Source organism: Amphiura filiformis, chromosome 4, assembly GCF_039555335.1.
Source record: "Amphiura filiformis chromosome 4, Afil_fr2py, whole genome shotgun sequence".
In the NCBI taxonomy this organism is placed as follows: domain Eukaryota; kingdom Metazoa; phylum Echinodermata; class Ophiuroidea; order Amphilepidida; family Amphiuridae; genus Amphiura; species Amphiura filiformis.
Window position 1 is genome coordinate 41,436,326 of NC_092631.1, and position 20,425 is coordinate 41,456,750.

General features: G+C 36.9%; 1 long non-coding RNA gene across 1 annotated transcript; it reads left to right on the forward strand.

Moving 5' to 3' along the window:
- The first annotated feature begins 10,066 nt into the window (after nucleotides 1-10,066).
- On the forward strand, nucleotides 10,067-17,988 carry LOC140149835 (uncharacterized). Its single transcript, XR_011858748.1, has 4 exons — nucleotides 10,067-10,138; nucleotides 14,244-14,344; nucleotides 14,927-15,001; nucleotides 16,240-17,988. It is a non-coding gene; the product is annotated as an uncharacterized lncRNA (long non-coding RNA).
- The last annotated feature ends 2,437 nt before the right edge of the window (nucleotides 17,989-20,425 follow it).

Here is a 20,425-nt window from a genome sequence, read left to right on the forward strand (position 1 = left end):
ATTTTTCATAGATTTTGCGTTGCTAATAGAACAACCGTGAATTTAGTGTCACCCCCTTGGCTGTAGTCTAGTTAACTATAATATATTGTCAATTCCAAGCAAGTTCGTGTACAGGAAAATGAACAGTAACTACAGTATGAGTACAAGTAATAGTATGTCGTGTTCATGCGCTTTATTCCGTAAACAATAAGTATGATAAATAGACGTCTTTCTGGCAGAACGACTAGTAGCACAGTGCTATAACGTCTCGACTATATGGATTCATAGGTTCCTGGTTCGAACCCCTGTCGATACTTAGTAGAATTTTAAATCTACATATTTCGTTTCGTTTTGTTATAGTACAGGCTTTATTTGGTAGTTCACGTACATGACTCCTCTATAAATTTACATTGCTATATTACATGTTATATATGCCAAGACATTCACAACATTTGTGTAAGAAAGAATCTAATGATAAAAATATCAATGTTTACAATCAACTATGTGCCCATTTAGTTTCTTTCGTATCTTTTCAATTCAAGAAGGCGCCCAAAATGGACGCCAGAATAGCCTATTTCCATTGAAATACACCAGAGCAACATAAAAATGATGTAAAAATAAAGTATTATCAATTGAAAGAATGTTTCTAATCAAAATAAATACATTTGTATACAATTTGTTTTATTTATATCTTTCGAGTTCAAGATAGATTCAAAAATGCCCGCCAAAAACTGTCCTCATAATTAAAAAGGAATATAACAAAAAATTAATGTTTCCGACCCGTGAGCCAAATGGACTGAGCAGTGTGATACCATGATCACATTTAATTTGATTTTGTTCTTTTTTCAGGCCTGTAAAAAGTATGGAAAGTACAAAGCCGCAGCATAGCCAACTACCATAGCATAGCTGCAGTGTAGTCAACTTTCCAATTATAGTTGTAGTCTGTAGGCAAGCTCGCCAAAATTATCAAAATTCAAAAATCATGTTAAGTATGTGATTTTCGTCTCATATTGAAGATAAATGGCTATATTTTCTGAAAACGTACTTTTTTTCTGAGGAAATGGTGTTTCTTGTTTTTTTACGATTAAATGTATCATTCCGCAACGTGACTTACTGTCAGAAAATTTGGAATAAAGAGACTATGCTCAAGATTTTTTTCAAATGGATACTGATAATAATTGTTAGTTTACCGCCTTTACATTAGTAGAAAATTTAATATTTCAGATTACTAAACTCGCAGAGTTTGCCCAAAATGCTCTCGTGCGCATATCATTCCGCAGCGCGAAGTTTGCATATTCAAATTAGGAAATTAGGGTGGTTTGGAAAAGTCTCTCCTACCTAAATCATTCGCTTACCAAATATAGTTTGCCATTATGCTATTCCGATCCCCTTGTGCTGTTAATATATACATGTTTGGCTGCTACATTAAGAATAAATTTGTACGAAGGCATTTTGCATCATTCCGCAATGCTTGGAATCGATATTAGTTAACTTTTCTCAACATATATGCAAACAAAATATTTTTTCATTATAGATTTTTGAAAGTCTATTTTATTTTTTTTTTTTTTTTAATCTAGCAGTTGATGTTATTGTTGCAAACTGTGCGCACAGTAATAAAACAATAATTTGTTTAAAATATTTTGTTTTTCTGATGACTTGGTGTAAATGATGATGACGACGACGATGATGATGATGATGGTGATGATGATGGTGATAATGATGATGGTTTAGATGATGATGATGATGATGATGATCATAGGGCCTGCACTTTGGCTTGACATTTGAAAGGGCGTGAATTCATTTTGGATACGCCCTATTATAATTAGGTAATACTCGACTCACACATTCCCTATATTAATATGTATATACATGTACCACATGTAGTCAATCTGTCTGCTTTATCTGTATTGTGCCGTTCTTAAGCAAATACGGTAGTTAAACACGATTTCATCAAACATTATAACAATAGCTCTTTTACAGTGTGCAATCATCCCGGGCAATAATTGGGCAATAATAGAGGATGTGCGTGAAATTATTAATTGGCTCCATACAAAGGAATTGAACCGGTGTCCTTCACCGTAATCATGGCACAATGCAGTGCATTCAATCAAACGTTGTCGTCAACCTATTTGATCGTATTTGTGCATTTGTTATGTGTGTGAGACGAGCTGTCGCGGTAGATTGCAATAGCTTGTAACCATGCTTTTGTTGAATGAATTTGAGTACTCCGCCATATTTACGGTATGATACGTCATAATCTAGGTGATTATTTGCATTGGATGTCTTGAATACGCTGGCGAGGTTGTGTAATAATCGGATTAATGCTATAACAGTAGGTGAATACAAGTTTTGAATATATCGCGTTGCAAAGCCCCATTCAGTGATCCCAGCGAAAGTGAAAAAAAAAAAAAAATCAAATTGTTACTTTTATAAAAATTTAAATGAAAAAATTGGCACAAAACCCAAAAAAACGGCAGTATTGACGAAGTTGAAGCCCCATTCAAATGCATGTAGCTAATTTATAGATACTGTCAGTAGGCCTATATAAATTACAGATTCACGTAAATGCATTATTTTTGTCTTAAATAGGCCTACACGGCTTAGGGCTGAACCACTAGCAGAAGACACCAAGTTGATGTTTTATGACCTTTGACATTCTTTTGTGGCGAGTGACATGGTCAGTTCAATTCACGCCGAGTGTCCTTGACAGGTTTAACTCTGCTTCGGTGGTCATGAAAGAATTCAAAAGATAACCTCTGCCCCAACAATCCCAAGCAATTGTCTGAAACTGCTCTTCGGATATGATGTATCATAAGAACTCAGTCGTCAGATGATGATAGTCATATAATGACCAAAAGATTATTACTGACTATATCATTGAAGACTGAGTTCCGCAGTCTTGTACAAAATCTGAATTTTGATGATTTTTACGATCGTCCGGATGAAAAAAAATCACTGAATGGGCCGTTAGTTCCCTCCTCTCCTTACACTGGCAATATGGCTCAAAGAAAAATAAAGAAAAAAATAAAGAAAACAAGAAAAAAAAAGACAAAGAAAAGAAACAATAAAAGAAAAACAAATATGAAAAGTTCGAACAATATTTGGTTTATAAAATTAATGTGACCGTGATGAGGCTCGAACTCACCACCTTCCGATTTAAAGTTCGAAGCGCTAGTGTACCAAATTCTGATGCCTTACCAAGTGAGCTGTGCTCCTGAGATACGAAATAAAAATAAAATAATACACTGTATACCTGCTTGTGTCGGTAATTGATTTGCTCAAATTCCATAATGGTACAGTGCAACAGAGGAAAAAATGCCCAAAATTTAAAAGCTATATAATTTATGACCACTATACACTACACATAAAAATACTAATACAAGGGAATTTCAACGTAAGAATCCAAACAATTAAGTACCAACATGCACAGCTTTGTCCTTACATCACATTTGGGTTTTAACAAAATGTTATCAAACCTCTACTGTGATTGGCAGCTGCACAAGGCATCTCTTTGATAGCTGATCATGGCCATCCATTCAGCAAGTGGCTACCAGTGGCGGATTTAGAGGGGGGCGCACGCGGCGCGCCCCCTCTATTTTGTGCAGATCGGCGCCTGACTCTGTGTATTTTTGCAGAGTGGCGCCTGACTTTGTGTGGGCGCCGAGCCGCGGCGGCGGTGGCGGTGGCTCGGCGCCCCCTCTATTGAAAATTCCTGGATCCGCCCCTGGCTACTAACTGACCTTGACAGGCTTGAATGAGCACTGTCATCTGCTACAAAACCATCACGCTCTAGGACCACACCACTCTTCGCCATACATACATTCTCCCAGCCACATTTCCCTAACATAATATGAAATTTTAAAAATAAATGAAATTTATTTTGTCAGAGGCGCCGGCGGGTTCGAACCCACGCTGCGCTATAATGTACCCCTATACGATATTGACATAACACCAGCGCCTTAGACCGCTCGGCTATCAGGCTTGATGGTGTCATGATGAAAATTTAAAAATATAATCGCAACTTCATTACTTCAACATACCAAGTGACAAGCAAAGACAGAAAACGTACCATATTTTGGAATTTTATTTGTTTAAAAACATTAATGTGTATTAATAGCGCTCAATTGTTGATAACTACGTGTTATAAATGAGGCTATACACGCACAATAGTCGGGACAATAGTATCGATTTTGATTCACACGTGCGCTACGAACTCGCCGTATACTAAAAGCATAGATTATCAATGTGGCGTGGCGTGGCGTGGCCTACCATTTTCTTGTAGCTTCTTTTATACACGTCGATGTTTTCATCAATTATACAATTAACCCACATTAGACCCATAATTTTATTTCAGGAAATAAAAGATTAGATTACCATAAAAACGAAACAGTAATCATTTGTTGGGTCTAATGTCATTTATACATGGAATTTTCAACGTTTTTTCTATTGCCATTCTCGCTCAATTAGAAAAATATTTTGGCGTATATAAAATTGAAATAAAATTCTCTGCCTCTTAAACGACATCAAATGTGCCACAATTGGGTATCACGAACCCGGGATCACGAATCGTTATATATGATGTACAGTTAATATTCATATTTTCTTTTATACAGAGGATGCTTCAGTTTTGACAGGAAAAATATTTTCTTGAAACCCCTCTCACTCGGTTATTTTAAAAAGGTAACCACGCTTCCCTAGAATATGCAATAAATTAGCATTAAATTTTTTCTTATTCTAACAGCAAGCGTTTCTAGAATGCATTATGGCGAAATGTGGTGTACTCTAGGACCTGGTCACTCCATAATGCTACAGCTACAGGGAGCACAGTACTTTGACAATGGAGTGAAAGACTATTATTATTGATTAGGCGCAGATTTTAAAAGTACAGCTCCTATGCGTGTAAAAAAAAAAAATTGGAATAGAATGTTTGGAATCATGTAACTAAAGTACTAAATGCATTCTGCAAAATGCGCTCTGACCAATTTATAAAGCATTTCATTAGCTTTAATTTGACATATTGTTTGACATATTTGGAATTATGGTAAATCATTAAATAAAATATTTATTAATTAATCAATTATGTCAATTAATTAAAATTTAATGCAAATATGCATATTTTCTCTGACAGAATTGTAGGATTTGACAAGAGCCATCTTTCTTGTAAGTTTGATTCTTATAACATACCGGTATCGTATTTGTCCCGTTATAGTTGCAGAAAAAATACGCGTGCAGGACACACATACGCACACACCCCCACACACACACCCAGAGGATCGTACCGTTTTACAATCGTATAACATTCATTGGCGCTAGTAGTAGTAAATTTCAATTTTCTTTGCTTTACCTCACTTGTTCTGCTCAAAATTAAAAAAGGGGACATATCTAGCTGACAGTAAAAGCTTACATTTTATGGAAATTATGTTTAACTATTTGCTTAAACAGCACAAAACAGATAAAGCAGACAAATTATATCGTGAATTTCAAACAATGAAATTTATTTGATATCAGAACGACATTCTTCGTATTCAGAATGCAATTCGATATGTCTGATGTGCTCTCATGTCCCACACAAAATACTATCGAAACGCTCAAAACGCTCATTCCAGATCCCTTAATTTGGTTAATTTTCTTTTCTTGTTTTCTTTATTTATTTTTCTTTGATTTACATTGCCAGGGTAAGGAGAGGGAACTAAAGGCCCATTCAGTGATTTTTTGATTTTTTTTTCATCCCGACGATCATAAAAATCATCAAAATTCAGATTTTGGATACCAGACTGCGGAACTCAGTCTTCAATGATAGTCAGTAATTTTTATATTTTGGACATTATTATGACTATCATTTGAGGACTGAGTTCTTATGATCCGAGGAGTAGTTTCAGACAATTGCTTAGGATTATTGGGGCAGAGGTTATCTTTTGAATTCTTTCATGACCACTGAAGCATAGTCAAACCTGTCAAGGACACTCGGCGTGAATTGAAAGACCATGTCACTCGCCACAAAAGAATGTCAAAGGTCATAAAACACCACTTTTGTGTCTTCTGCTATCTAAAGGCCTATGGCTGATTTTGTACCTTTCGTCATTGTCATAGATGTGCTAACATAGCTTGCTAGTGCAGTGGTTCAGCCGAAAACCGTGTATCTAAGACAAAAAATAATGCATTTACGTGAGTCTGTAATTTATATACCGGTACTGACAGTATATAAATTAGCTACATGTATTTGAATGGGGCTTCAACTTCGTCAATACTGTCGTTTTCCTGTTTTGTTTTTTTGCCATTTGTTTTTCATCAAAAAAATTTATAAACGTAACAATTTGATTTTTTTTTCACTTTCGCTTGGATCACTGAATGGGACTTTATAGCGCGGATTATTCAAAACTTGTTTTTACCTACTGCTATATAGTATTAATCCGCTTATTACATAACTTTGCCAGCGTATTCAAGACATAGGTTATGTAGGGATAAACTGTACATGGGTATAGAAGCCCTGCATGCTTTTATCGATTGGCTCCAAACAAAGGATTTGAACCGGTGTCCTTCACCGTAATCACGGCGCAGTAGCCTACAGTCCATTCAATCAAATGTTGTCAGTGTGCGAGACGAACGATGTATAAATCTGGAGGTCACATCATCACTTATCATGCTTATTGTAAAAAGTTTGTTCAATGCATATACTCTGTGTATTGTTCCCGGGTATTGTCAATACAGTCAAGCAAACAGGTATTATATTTTGAAAAGTCCGCTATAGTATATTCACAGGGGTGTCTTGAATGGCCAATCATATGGGACATAATCAAATTGCAGTGACTGCTGCCTTTGTTACCACATGTCAGTCATCTTGTGATTATTGGACCATGTAAACCTGCAAAAAACGAGCCAAAGTGCAGGCCCTATGTTGTTTTTGTTGTTGTTGTTGTTGTTGATGATGATGATGATGATGATGATGATGATGATGATGATGATGATGATGGATAATACAACTGATGTCAGATGATTATTAGAGTCGTGATGGTGACGATGATGGCAATGATGAGGGATTTAATTTAGTATGAAATTCTCAACCCCCCTCCCGCACCCACCAGTCAATGTTGTTTTGATACTGAGACAGGAACGGACAATTGGTCTAGTATTGGCTCCAACATTGCTTTGGGGGGGGGGGGGGGTTGCAAGCAATATGAAACATTAATGATTGCCACTCATGTTACTTGTAATGTTTAAACAAAGAGCACGTTTCTATGGTATCACTCACAGCATGGAAATAGTAGACATGCTCACATTTTCGGCAAGCCCCACGTGTCAAGGCCAAATCGACTTTTACAATGTTTATTGAAGAGATAAGATATGCATAATCTTAGTTTGCGAGAAGATAAGAGGTCAAACGTTTCCATGTTAAAATAGAATTACATGCTAGGCATGTTTGTTCCTCTTTGTCGTTTGTGTATTAATTATCATCATCATCATCATCATCATCATCATCATCATCATCGTCATCATCATCATCATCATCATCATCATCATCATCATCATCATCATCATCATCGTCGTCATCATTATCATCATCATCGTCGTCGTCGTCATCATCATCATCATATCATCATCATCATCACCATCATCATTACCTGACTACTAGCCACAACTGAAACCCATACCAAGGAAAATAAAATATCAATTTTGCTGCAAACCCTCAGAGAAAATTAATATACAAATATTTAAAATCGTGTTTTATTACAACGTATCTAATAGTAATAGGAATTTACACACAACCATGACAACTGCTAAATTAAGCTGAAATGAAGAAAACATAGACTATAAATAAGTCTAAAATGAAAATAAATGTTGTTTTAACAGTTTGCATATCTGAAGTCAGCAGATTGCATACTAAGCTAGCTGAATATTAAGTATGGTTTCATGCTTATCAAAAGGCTTATCACACCATGCCCAGCTAGTATAATTTCATACTTATAGCAGAAGACATCATTGACCAAACACATTGTAAAATATTATTTCGATCAACAAAATCTGAAATCTATTCTGTAGAAGTAAATACTAAGGAAAAATAAAATAACGGGATCAAAATAAAAAAAAGCATGTAGTATTCGAACCCCTGCGGTTAACTTTTCCCGTTTAAATGGTACGCGCTCTACCAATTGAGCTATTTAATGATACTCGATTTGTTTGGGATAATTTAGACCATATCAATGTATGAGTTTTACGGTATGCAGACACAATAAAGATTTTAATACTATGTCTCTATAATGTTTACTGGCTTGCATACCGTGCAATTTTCTATTTATGTCAAGTTTTGGAATCTAATTTGTGAAGAACAGGTCTGAATACCGTGGTTCTCTATTCAATAAGCCAATTATTATTGCATAAAACAAGTGGATTAGTTTTTAACACTTTTTATTCGTTTATAATGAATCTATAGTACAAAGGTGCACGTAGAATAACAACACCTCAATAGCTCAGTGGATAAGGAGACTGACAGTTAACGGAAGGGCGTGGGTTCAATTCCCGGCATTTTTTTTTCCATTTTTTTTGTTTTAATTTGCTTTTGCCTATGAATAGGCCTCGTTGTCCGAGTCGTGGGTTCAGCCGCGTAACATGGGGCGCGCTTCGCGCGTCCTAAGCCGCGTAGCTGCCTCGTTGTCCGAGGAAATGAGCCAGTTCTAGGTAAAGACAATGTACGTGTGCATGGATTTCGATAATGAACGATAAACCAAATCATATCTATTCAAATTCTTGAGACATCGCTAATTAAAATCTATACTCTCACAGATTTCTTTATTGATCATAATTATTTGTGTTAAAATTTGAACCGACGTAGGTGTCATCTGAGATTTTAAAAAGGGATAAGGTGCAGATTTTTTAAGTAAAAAAAACAGGCGACAATGGGACTCGAACTCTAGATCTCGTGATCACAAAGCATTAACAAAACCACTATACACTGTAGGAGGGCCGTTGTTAGTTGTGCAGATTTATTTATAATAAGTATAACGCTAACGGTCGACAAAATCAGTTTAAAAAGAAATCAATGTAATTTTCTTTCTTTAAATTTTGTCGACCGTGGGGAAGTTAATGAATCCAAATTCCAAATTTATTTTTACAACCCTAAATACATTGCCAACAAATAATAGAACGTCATATGCAATTGTGCTAAATCTAAAAAGATTCTAAGTCTAGGGAAAGCGTGCTATTAGCGCTAATAGCACGTCATATGCAATTCTGCTAAATCTAAAAGATTCTAAGTCTAGAAAGCGTGCTATTAGCGCTATTAGCGCTAATAGCAATTAATAGCACGTCATATGCAATTGTGCTAAATGTAAAAAGATTCTAAGTCTGGAGACAGCGTGCTATTAGCGCTAATAGCAAATAATAGCACGTCATATGCAATTGTGCTAAATCTAAAAAGATTCTAAGTCTAGGGAAAGCGTGCTATTAGCGCTATTAGCGCTAATAGCAATTAATAGCACGCCATATGCAATTGTGCTCAATCTAAAAAGATTATAAGTCTAGGGAAAGCGTGCTATTAGCGCTATTAGCGCTAATAGCAAATAATAGCATGTCATATGCAATTGTGCTAAATCTAAAAAGATTCTAAGTCTAGGGAAAGCGTGCTATTAGCGCTATTAGCGCTAATAGCAAATAATAGCACGTCATATGCAATTGTGCTAAATCTAAAAGATTCTAAGTCTAGAAAGCGTGCTATTAGCGCTATTAGCGCTAATAGCAAATAATAGCATGTCATATGCAATTGTGCTAAATCTAAAAAGATTCTAAGTCTAGGGAAAGCGTGCTATTAGCGCTAGTAGCGCTATTAGCGCTAATAGCACATCATATGCAATCGTGCTAAATCTAAAAAGTTTGTAAGTCTAGGAAAGCGTGCTATTAGCTAATAATAGCACGTCATATGCAATTGTGCTAAATCTAAAAAGATTCTAAGTCTAGGGAAAGCGTGCTATTAGCGCTATTAGCGCTAATAGCAAATAATAGCATGTCATATGCAATTGTGCTAAATCTAAAAAGATTCTAAGTCTAGCGAAAGCGTGCTATTAGCGCTAATAGCAAAAATGCATTTGGTATATTTTTCGTTCGTGTAAGATTTAACGGAGACTGTGGTCTGCAAAGTAATGAAGCATAGATGTGAATTAGCTAACAGGTATGCCGTAAACAGAGCTATTTTCAACCTTAAATTTTCATGCCACGTAAGCTTACGTGTAGGCCTATGCCCTGATGTATTTGCCATACATCATGAAATGCTAGCCTACAATGTAGGCTACATGTATAAACAAGTCCTGGTGTAAAGGTAAAAACTGGATCACAGCGACCAGAAGGACATCATGGTTAGGTTTACTAGGGTACAGTCTGAACAAGACTCCCATGCATGCATGTCGCAGCGCGATGCGATACCATCATGACCATGGATGCTGCAAATGTGCGATACGATGAAATCTGAGTGAAAATTCTCATCGTGCGGTGGAAATTTCGTCGAATGTATGTATAAAACATTGCAGCATCGTGCAATGAAATTAAAATGAACTTTTTATTTCACTAACGTGATGCCGCAATGTTTTAAACGCATCGCGCTGCGATGTGGAGTCTGAATCGGACTTTACGGATGTCCTTCTGATCGCCGCGATCCAACGCTTTTAAAGCCTGATCCTGACTCCACTTCGCAGTGTGATGCGATGCTGCAATGTTTGTCAAACATCACAGCATGGCGCGATGAAATTAAAATGTACATTTTAATTTCATCACGCAATGTTGCGATGTTTGAAAAACATGTGGGTCTGCATCTCCTTTTAAGGTCATTCTACCGACCTTGATTTTCCAGCAGCCAATCAGAAGCGTGCATGTCTGCGATATCGCAGCGCGATGAACTCCACCGCGCGATGAGAATTTTCACTGCTGAGGTCGTAAAAACCTGGCTCAGATTACAGTTTTTATAGCATCACTGCGATGTGGAGTAAGGACCTGCTTAACTGCTACATCAGTGCCAGTACAGTAGTGATCACCCACGCTGATGTGGCAGTGACGTCAGTGCGCATTTCATTGGGCGCAGCTACAAATCAATAGTGTTTGCTCAAAGCGCCGCTGGCGTACACACGCGCAAAACAGCTACCTCAACACTTTGACGTCACTGCCACATCTGCGTGGAAAATGCTTTATTTGTTTGCTTTTCCTGGCATATGTTTGGGGCTCAGCCTACTTAGGCCAAGTCGCTGTCGTAGTCCGACGTTACTTCCTGCCGAGGTCACAACTACTTCTGTAGTGATGGATCAAGCGGTTGCATAAAGCACAGTGTAAAAACGTTATCTACGCTATACACATTGATGTTCTGCTGTTTGAAAATCAAGTTTTGGCCATTTCTTATGGGTTTCACTGCCTAGTAAGCTTTTGCAAGATGTTTTCCTTCTGAAATCATGAGGTTTCAGGTTTTAATTACTGGTAATTTAAAAATTTGATAAATAAATTTCATACTAGCAGTGGGCTATACAGAGGTGAAAACTACTTTTTTTGTCATATGATTTTCTAAACAGTTTTTATTTATTCCTTTTACCCTATCTCAATATGAAACGACAACATTTTTGGCCTGGACGTGTCTGAGAAAAAAGTGTGCAGCGCCCTCTTGTGTCACCATACCTTATCATTGTTGAGGGAGTGGATTCGAGTACAAAATCCTTCAAAGTAGTCCTTTTCTGGCATGTTGCTATGATTTTGGTGTCTAAATATATGTAAATGAGCTCAAAATACCTAATTTTGGAAGTTGCATAAAAATTGGACATTGCGTTTTCTTAAAAATGGACATTTTGGGTCAAAATTGAGCATGAGGGCGCTTTTCATGATCTTTCGAAAGTTAACGTCCATTCGCTGTTTTTAAGTTAATAGCTATGAAGATGATCATTAGTTCAAACTGCTCAAGAAATTTGAGCATTTTATCACAATTAGTTTGTCCGTAGCACTCGTTTGAATGTTCCTTCAATACTGCTATACAAACACATGGGGGTCAACGACCTTTTATCATGTACAATCCAATGGTGGCATCCAAATGAACGTTCTGATGAGTGTTGCGGACAAACTACTTCTGCTAAAAAGCTCAAATTTCTCGAGCAGATCAATTAGGGATTCAATCATGTTTCACCGTTGTTCATCACCGTTTAACAACGATGCGGCCACGTCGTCTGCGTGGTTTACTTCGCGAGGGCAGCTTTAGCTGCCCGAGCGAAGTAAACCACGCAGACGCGCCGGACGCGAGTTGTTAAACGGTGATGAACAACGGTGAAACATGATTGAATCCTTTCAACAACGAAAAGAAGCTAAATATCGTATAATTCACGATTATTTTATGAGGAATGTCAGTTAATCATTGCCACTCAGCCTTACAAAAACTTCAATGATTTCTCTTTTGATATCATCAATAAAACTACAGAATAAAACGGCAATGTTTAGCCGCCACCTGAAAAATACTGAATTCAACTTGTAAGCTGGCATACGCACAAAGGTTCCAGGCATGACGAATTTTACGCGCTCTCGCGTAACGCGTAGTCTCGCTCGCGTTCGCGTATACGCTACAGTAAAAGTGTGGGTTCATCACGGTTTTGCTCCTGTACAAAGGTATAGGAAGAGTTGTTGAAACTTCGGTGTATCTCCATAGATGTAAACATTAAAATACCGAAAGGAGAGAAATTTGCGCAAAATCTTGAAAAGCGCCCTCACGCTCAATTTTGTCCCAATATGGCAATTTTTAAGAAAACGGAATGTCCGATTTTCATGAAACTTTCAAAATTAGGTATCTTTAGCTCATTTACATATATATATATTTAGACACCAAAATCATAGCAATATGCCAGAAAAGGAGTACTATGAAGGATTTTGTACTCAAATCCACTCCTCCACAAAGATAAGGTATGGTGGCACAAGAGGGCGCTGCACACTTTTTTCTCAGACTCCCTGCCAAAAATTGTCATTTCATGCTGAGATTATAGAACAAATAAAAACTGTTTAGAAAATAAAACAAAGCATGAGCCATCTATAGCCCACTCCTATTCATACATTGATATTGCCATTGGGGTTCTCATGAAAGAGTGATCCAGTCACTATGGTAACGCCCCCAAGTCACCAATATGACGTCATGTCTATGGTAGCGAATATGGCATAGAAATGGGAGCTCCTATTCCTTCAGTGGTATCCGAGTGCTCTTGCTGATAATCTCAAGTTCCCTTAAAAAGAACTATACTGTGTCTCATCTCAAGTTTAGGTTTACGCCATGTTGGATTTTGTAGTGGCAGACTCGAATCAGTGCATTCACGCGGTTTAGTCGACACCAGCGTATAGACAAATTTAGCCCTTTTACGATTGTGTAAATGTCCAGCGGGATTAGGTTGCGCACAATTTGAATCTGCCACTACGAAATCCAACATGGAGTTACTCTCAACTTGAGATGTCACAAGACTTGTTACCTTGCTTGACCTGCGAATGAGGTGTTGATATGACATGATTGATTTGGCCAATAGGTTTTCATGACAGGACAAATCGTCGTCCGTATTCCATAGTGGCGTATAGTGGGGCGCCGCGAATAAACAACTTTTCGAGAAAATCGGGTTTGAAGAAATGCCAATTTAAAATCGAGTTGTGTAAATCAGACATTCATTATATTTTGTAAATGATGTGAAATTTCTGTAGTAAACTAAATAGATTTTATTGTTATATATTTTCAAAAGAAATAAATACATACTTTTGCTGGCAAACTGACAATAAAACTATACGTCACTATGGAAAACGAACAAAACGCAATACCTTAACCTTTTTCGTATTCCATAGTGGCGTATCGACCATACGCCACTTTTTATACACATTTTATAATTATGAAATATCGGCAAAATGAAAACATCGTATTCCATAGTGGCGTATAGGTCCGATACGCGTACGCCACTATGACATACGATGTTTTTCATTTTTGCCGATATTTCATAATTATAAAATGTGTATAAAAAGTGGCGTATGGTCGATACGCCACTATGGAATACGAAAAATGTCACTTTGTAACTATACGCCACATTTAATTAATCAATTACTAATTAATTAGCTAATTATGACTGATGAGACTTAGAAAAATGAAAGAGAACATCATTAAAGACATATGTGCCAATTTTCAAAAAAATGACCAAAAATCACTATACGCCACTATGGAATACAGCCGACGAAATGTTCAAATATTTGAAGATGGTATCTAAATTTCTGAAATGTTACCATTTTGTTTTCAGTTGTTTCAGATGTGAGACATTGGTTGGTACTGAAAGCTGTTGGTTTGGTTGCACTGACAACTGGAAATTACGGCCTTAGCCTTAACCTAAATCTATAAATGGTGAGTCTTTTTTTTGTTTGATACAATGTAAGAACAATGGAAACATGATAAAAGGATGTCAATTCTTTAAATTTTGAGAAAACTAGAAATTTGCATGATTTTAAACCAACATAGCCTCAACCACACACCACTAATACAATAACACACACCCCACTGCAAATGCCCACCTCATACCAGCATAGCCACCTTTTCAACATCACCTGTGAGCATACACACTCCACCCACAGTAATATTGGGCTATTACATTTAAAATCGACACTGCCCCTGTGGAAGATCGATGTTAGAAATCTTCAAGTTGAAGGAACACATTAGGTAGCTCCATTTGAATCACATTTGGTGTGTGATGGACTTTGTGTGTGATGGACTTTGCCCAATTGATGGCTTAGCCCAATATTGGTCTTGGTAATACCATTATGATATACTGGTTATTTGGTTAATATAACTTTTATAATTATAATAACATAATGTCTGAATTTCATGTATGAAACTTGCCAGGTTTTCATCATAGGAAAAATGTTAATTTTGTGTTCAAAATGTTTGAAGATGATATCTATTTCTAAAATGTTGCTATTTTGCTTTCAGTTGTTTCAGAAGTGCCGTGAGACATTGGTTGAACAGAAAGAAAGAAATTACAGCCTTAGCCTAAATATATAAACGGTGAGTTTCTTTTAACATGTTTAATATCAATGTTACTTGTAAGAACCATAAAATCCATAAAATGTTGATACCTAACCCTAACACTGACCCAGGTTTTTTGCTCTCAGAAGTCACAGAAGATCCGAATTTTTCCAAGAAGAAGAAGAATTTTTGACTTGGCACCCCCGGGATTCGAACCTTTGACCCCCGCGTGCCAACCACACGATCGCGGACCGGTAGCTACACGGCTAATTGCTGCCCGGCCCGCAATTCCGTGAGCATTTGACACTTAGGGTGATTGCGTCATCGCAGACCCTGGGATGCATGCATGCGCAGAATTTTTCATTGTGGTATTCTGTGGAGTTTTTTTGGGTGTAAGGGTTAAATGAGATGTAAATTCTTTCAATTTCATAGAATGTTTTGAGAAAACTGGAAATTTACATGAATTGAAACCTACAATCACATTGTAACATGTTGTAATTTCCCAAGACTTGTAACGACTCAACTCGAATCATCATTTTAGGATTTGTCACTTGACTTTTAAGTTTTAAATCCCAAATGACTCCAACTTGAGGTTTAGTCTCAAAATCCCAAGTGATGACTCACTTTATTTCAAAGGGGTGTAGCCAAATTGACAGCCTCATTTCCGCTCCCACTTTATCCTATCAAAATAGAGATTTGGTACCAGAAGAAAGCTCATATATTTATCATAATGCCAGTGAAATTTTGGTCCTGTTTTGTCCTGTTTAGATGTTATGAACAAAATAGTAATAGCCTCACCCTGCACTGTAGTGTTAACATTATTTACACCATTGTGAAACAGCTGCTTATATCAAAACCACTAGTATAATCAGTGGCGGTGCCATGGGGGGGGGGGATGGAGGAAATGCCCTCTCAGTCAGACCTCTTGCCCCCTGTTGCTCCCCAGAAAACCCACAATGACTAATATTTCCACTTTCTGCGGTAATTTTGTGCAAAATTGGTTGATTTTGCCCCCCCCCCCCCCACCGAAATTCACTTTGCCCCCCCCCCCCCGCACCCCAAAAAAAATTCCTGGGGCCGCCACTGAGTTTAATTATAAAACGTGGTAATCAGATTATTTTTTACAAAATGAAATGCAAAAAAAATGACCACCCACCTTTAAAAATAATATAAGACAATCTAAGGATCTTTAAATGAGAGAGAGAGAAGAAAGTAAAAGAGCCTCAATATTATGAGTTTTTAACTACGGTACTCTATTTCTTTCTTTCCTGTTACAGGTACCTTCAAGCATGATGAGTAGTAACTGTTGACACCACCAGTTGGATGACCTAAGATGTTTGTGCAAGATCTCTTCTCTGAACATTTTCAAAGGAACAAATGATACATAAATGTTAAAGAACCACTAGAATTGATATCTATAGATTGCAAATTGCAGTGAACATTTTTCTGGACCATTCCAGTAAATCAGCAAAATCATGCCTCTTCATTTCAAGTGTGTGAAAAATATTTGTTATTTAATTATTCATACAATTTGAATTTGTATATTTTAATGCAACTTTTTATGGTGGCTAGATTAAAGTTTGAAGTTGTTATTATTGATATTGATATTTATTAAGCCAAAGCAGATAACCGTATCCCCTTTTCTTGTTGACATTTGTTTATTAATCTTTAGTGCATGCCCCAAATATAGTGTAGTTTTTTAGTTACTCAGTGTCTGTTTTCACCATGGTAGTACCCGGCGCTATTGGGTAATTTTTGGGATCTAGTTTTGCTACATTATGATACGTGGAACCAATGTTTTTTTGCATCCCTATGCCTCAACTGATAAGACTAGAATTGGTTCTCCATTTGTATGCCCCCTGTGCTTCCTGAGGGGTTGAAGGGTCATAATGGGGCCAAAATTTCAAATTAGTTATGTCATGTTGCAACCCATCCCTCAAATTGTTTGTTCATCTCATTACTTCGAATAAAAAAGTCAACTGTAAGTCAACTGTCATTCTGAACTTACATGTATGGTTAGTTCAGGAGTTGAGTAAAATAGGTCAAATATCTCATGCACAGTGGTCACATTATCAAAGTACACTGATTTAATAATAACATTTCTCAAAATATTCCTCTGGGCAAACGAAATAGGAAAAAAATTTGTTTGAGAAATGTATAACCTCCGAATAGATGAAATCACATGATGAGTCAAAGGTTAGGCCTATGCATGCACATTTCTATTTGACTTTGACTGCATAAACTCTGAAGGGGAACATGACAATGAAAATTTGCACCAAAATTGTGAATTATACTATAAATTATGTTTGGATTTGATAACTCCTGAACTAAGCACCGCAGAAGAATATGGCAACTGACTTTTTTTATTCCCTGTGATGAGTGGAACAATTTGAGATACATAACAATATGATGGGACTATTTTTAAGTTTTAACCCCACAGTGACCTTTGACCTCTCGTGTGAACCACAGGAGGCATAAAAAATGGAACCAATCAAATGTTTATCATTTCAGGTTTAAGGATGCCAAAAAACCAGTGGCATAGATTTCTTGTTGACATGGGGGGATGGGATGAAAAAAAAAATTCTTGAAGTAATGTGAATCCAGCACCTTTTGACAACAAAATAAGTTTGTGGTACAAATGAGCGTGAAAAATTTTGCCCTATTGAGTCAAAACTGGTGAAATATGGTCCAAAAGTGGAAAAAAATTGGCACTTTTGGGGCTTAAATGTCCAAATATGAGGTTAATTTGGTCAGAAACTCACATACAGGTGTCAACATTGGGGGGGGGGATGAGTGTATGGACCATCCCCCTGGGAAAATATTTACCCCCCCCCCCATACTACGCCTGTGCACAAAAACATTGGTTCCACTAATGTAGCAAAAGAAAATCACATAACCCATATAGCGCCCTGTACTATGGATAATATACTTCAAATGTTGATACATTGTGATCAGCAAAATCGATACTTAGAGAGAAACATTCCTGGAAAATGTATGATATTGATGTGCCTGGTAAACATGTTAAAAAACAGAGAAAAAAAAATTAAAAAATTAAGAAAAAAAAAAAATTAAAACCATAATAATTTTGTGTGCGGGTGTGTTTATGGCTCATTTGAATTATATTAATTTAATATATTTCACGTGTAAGAATATTACGGAGGGGACTAACCAGAAGTCGTTATTTGAATGTAAAGGCCAACATTTAATTTTGTACATGGATTTGTGACATATGACAAAAGTGTTCTGTCACTATATTTCAGAACAACTTTTTTTGCTGAAATTTGATTTATCAGAAAGTTTTTGAACTCATCATTGCGCAAAACATCTATTTTGGACATAAAGCAATTCTGGTTCTAAGCCGTTGTTTATATGCAATGGTATTTTGTTACACATCTTAGGCCTATTAAGGCAGGGCTGGCAATAAGTTTTCATTATGATGGTTAGGGGCCTACTTTGAATTTTGTCCTTAGCCGGGTTAATATGCAATAATTCTGAGCCTGGGGATTTCCAAATGGCGGATCAAGAAATAACCGCTCTCCCCCCTTTGCCAAAATCCCCCCAATGCATATGCCAAATATTTGGAATCCAAATTAGCATATTTAAGCGTTTTCATACTGTTTTCCTAAGCCTTTTTACAGCGTTTTATTATAAATGGTACCCCATGAATATGTGGCAAAACTCGCTTTCCCCTTCCCCTTATGTCTTGCCAAAAATTGCTTGCGCCCCTTTCAGCTGACCAAAATATCATTCCCCCATGTTACCCTCCCCAGAGCTCATAATTATTGCACAACCAGAAAATAATAGTTTTTTAAATGTAGACATTCCACACGTAGGGCCTATGTCTATTGAAAATTTGATGAGCAGGTGGAGTGGTAACGGTCAAGAGCCGCTTGACCTCTACTGCAATATACGCTCCCCTTACCTTCAAAATTTCAAAATTACTCAGAATTTTTAATCTCAACAAAGTAGGCCTATTCCTCTGAACCACGAGAAAGCCCCTTCTCTTCCTGCTGTCAGTGCCGCCGAGAGCCATTACAGGCCCGGGATAAAATGATCGCACGTGCCCCGTTTTACGGCCCCCGAGGTATCTTTTCTTTGCTTTTATGGACTCATTAAGATATGCTTTCTTTATTTTTTACGGGCCCCCCTAGGACCCCGGGCCCGGGGGTAACACACCCCCTTAACACTGTCTGTAGTAGGCTATATACTGTACATTACGGGCAAAAACCAGGAGCGAATCCAGTTCCCTCGGTCCCTGTACTCCCGTGTATCTGCCGTTATTTATATGCTCGTCGGAAATTTTGTAAAATATGAGATGATTTCTGGGACGCACAAAAAAGTGTAATTTTTCAAAACAAATTTGCCGAATGGTGCAAAAAGGTGTTCTTCGTCTATGAATCAAGTAAAATAAATGTGCATAATGTATATCCAATTATTCATCCATGCACGCAATATTCCTCGAAATTCTTATTTTGGGAAGCATCATATTTTAACTTGGTTTAACTAGTTTGTAGGCTCTACGTGTTTCTGTCCAAAAAAGCATGCGAGGGTTTCGCGAAATCGATTTAAAAAGGATGTTTTTGCTCTGAAATGTTCATAAAATATGAATAAAATTCCCTTTAAAAGGGAAAGCCAGCCTCAATGTAGAAGAGGTCTTGTAATTAGTTTTGGTCAATGTGAAAGGCATTTTTAGGATCACGCTTACATCTACATGACAGTCCACCAAACCATCAACGATGAGAACATGCACACTGAAACAGCAGAAAACATTAATTCCTAATCTCATGTCAACTCTTTTAATTCATTACATGTGCTCCAAATTGTTCTGGTCTGTTTGTTTTGTTGTTGTTGTCGTTGGTTTTTTTTTTGTCTTTTCAGCTTTTTACCCACGATATCTCAATTTCCAATTTTGTAATACCAGAACTTACGAACTCAATATCTTCGCTTAGGAATGTCCGATTTCACTGCTTTCGATATAATCACTGCCGGTTTGAGTTAACTTACATGTACATTTTATTTTAAAATAACTTAATTAATTCGCAATGTATAGTTTAAGCCTACTATATTATAATAGATAGTGGCCAGCACATTTATAAAGGACTGGTTACTCACTACAATCTTCACTCTTAAACTGTGTTTTCTGAATGTGCTGATCATGTTGATTGCTAGTCGGAAACTCCTGCGAAGCTATGGACATGGCATCTTACATACTCCATTCTATAACAGTCTGCCTAGTGCCTTGTGTGTTTTCTCTTCAATCATTTTGTTGAATGTAATTTTATGAATCAAGTAGTTATGTGTCATTTTATTTATAATAAAGAAGTTATTAAATTAATAAAGTAAGACAATTTATTTATCTATAAGTGCATGTCAAATGGGGTACATTGTTCAATACTATATGCATAAATTATGCCCATATTATAGCTAGGCCCTAAAAACTTTATTTTGCATCGGATTTTTCCT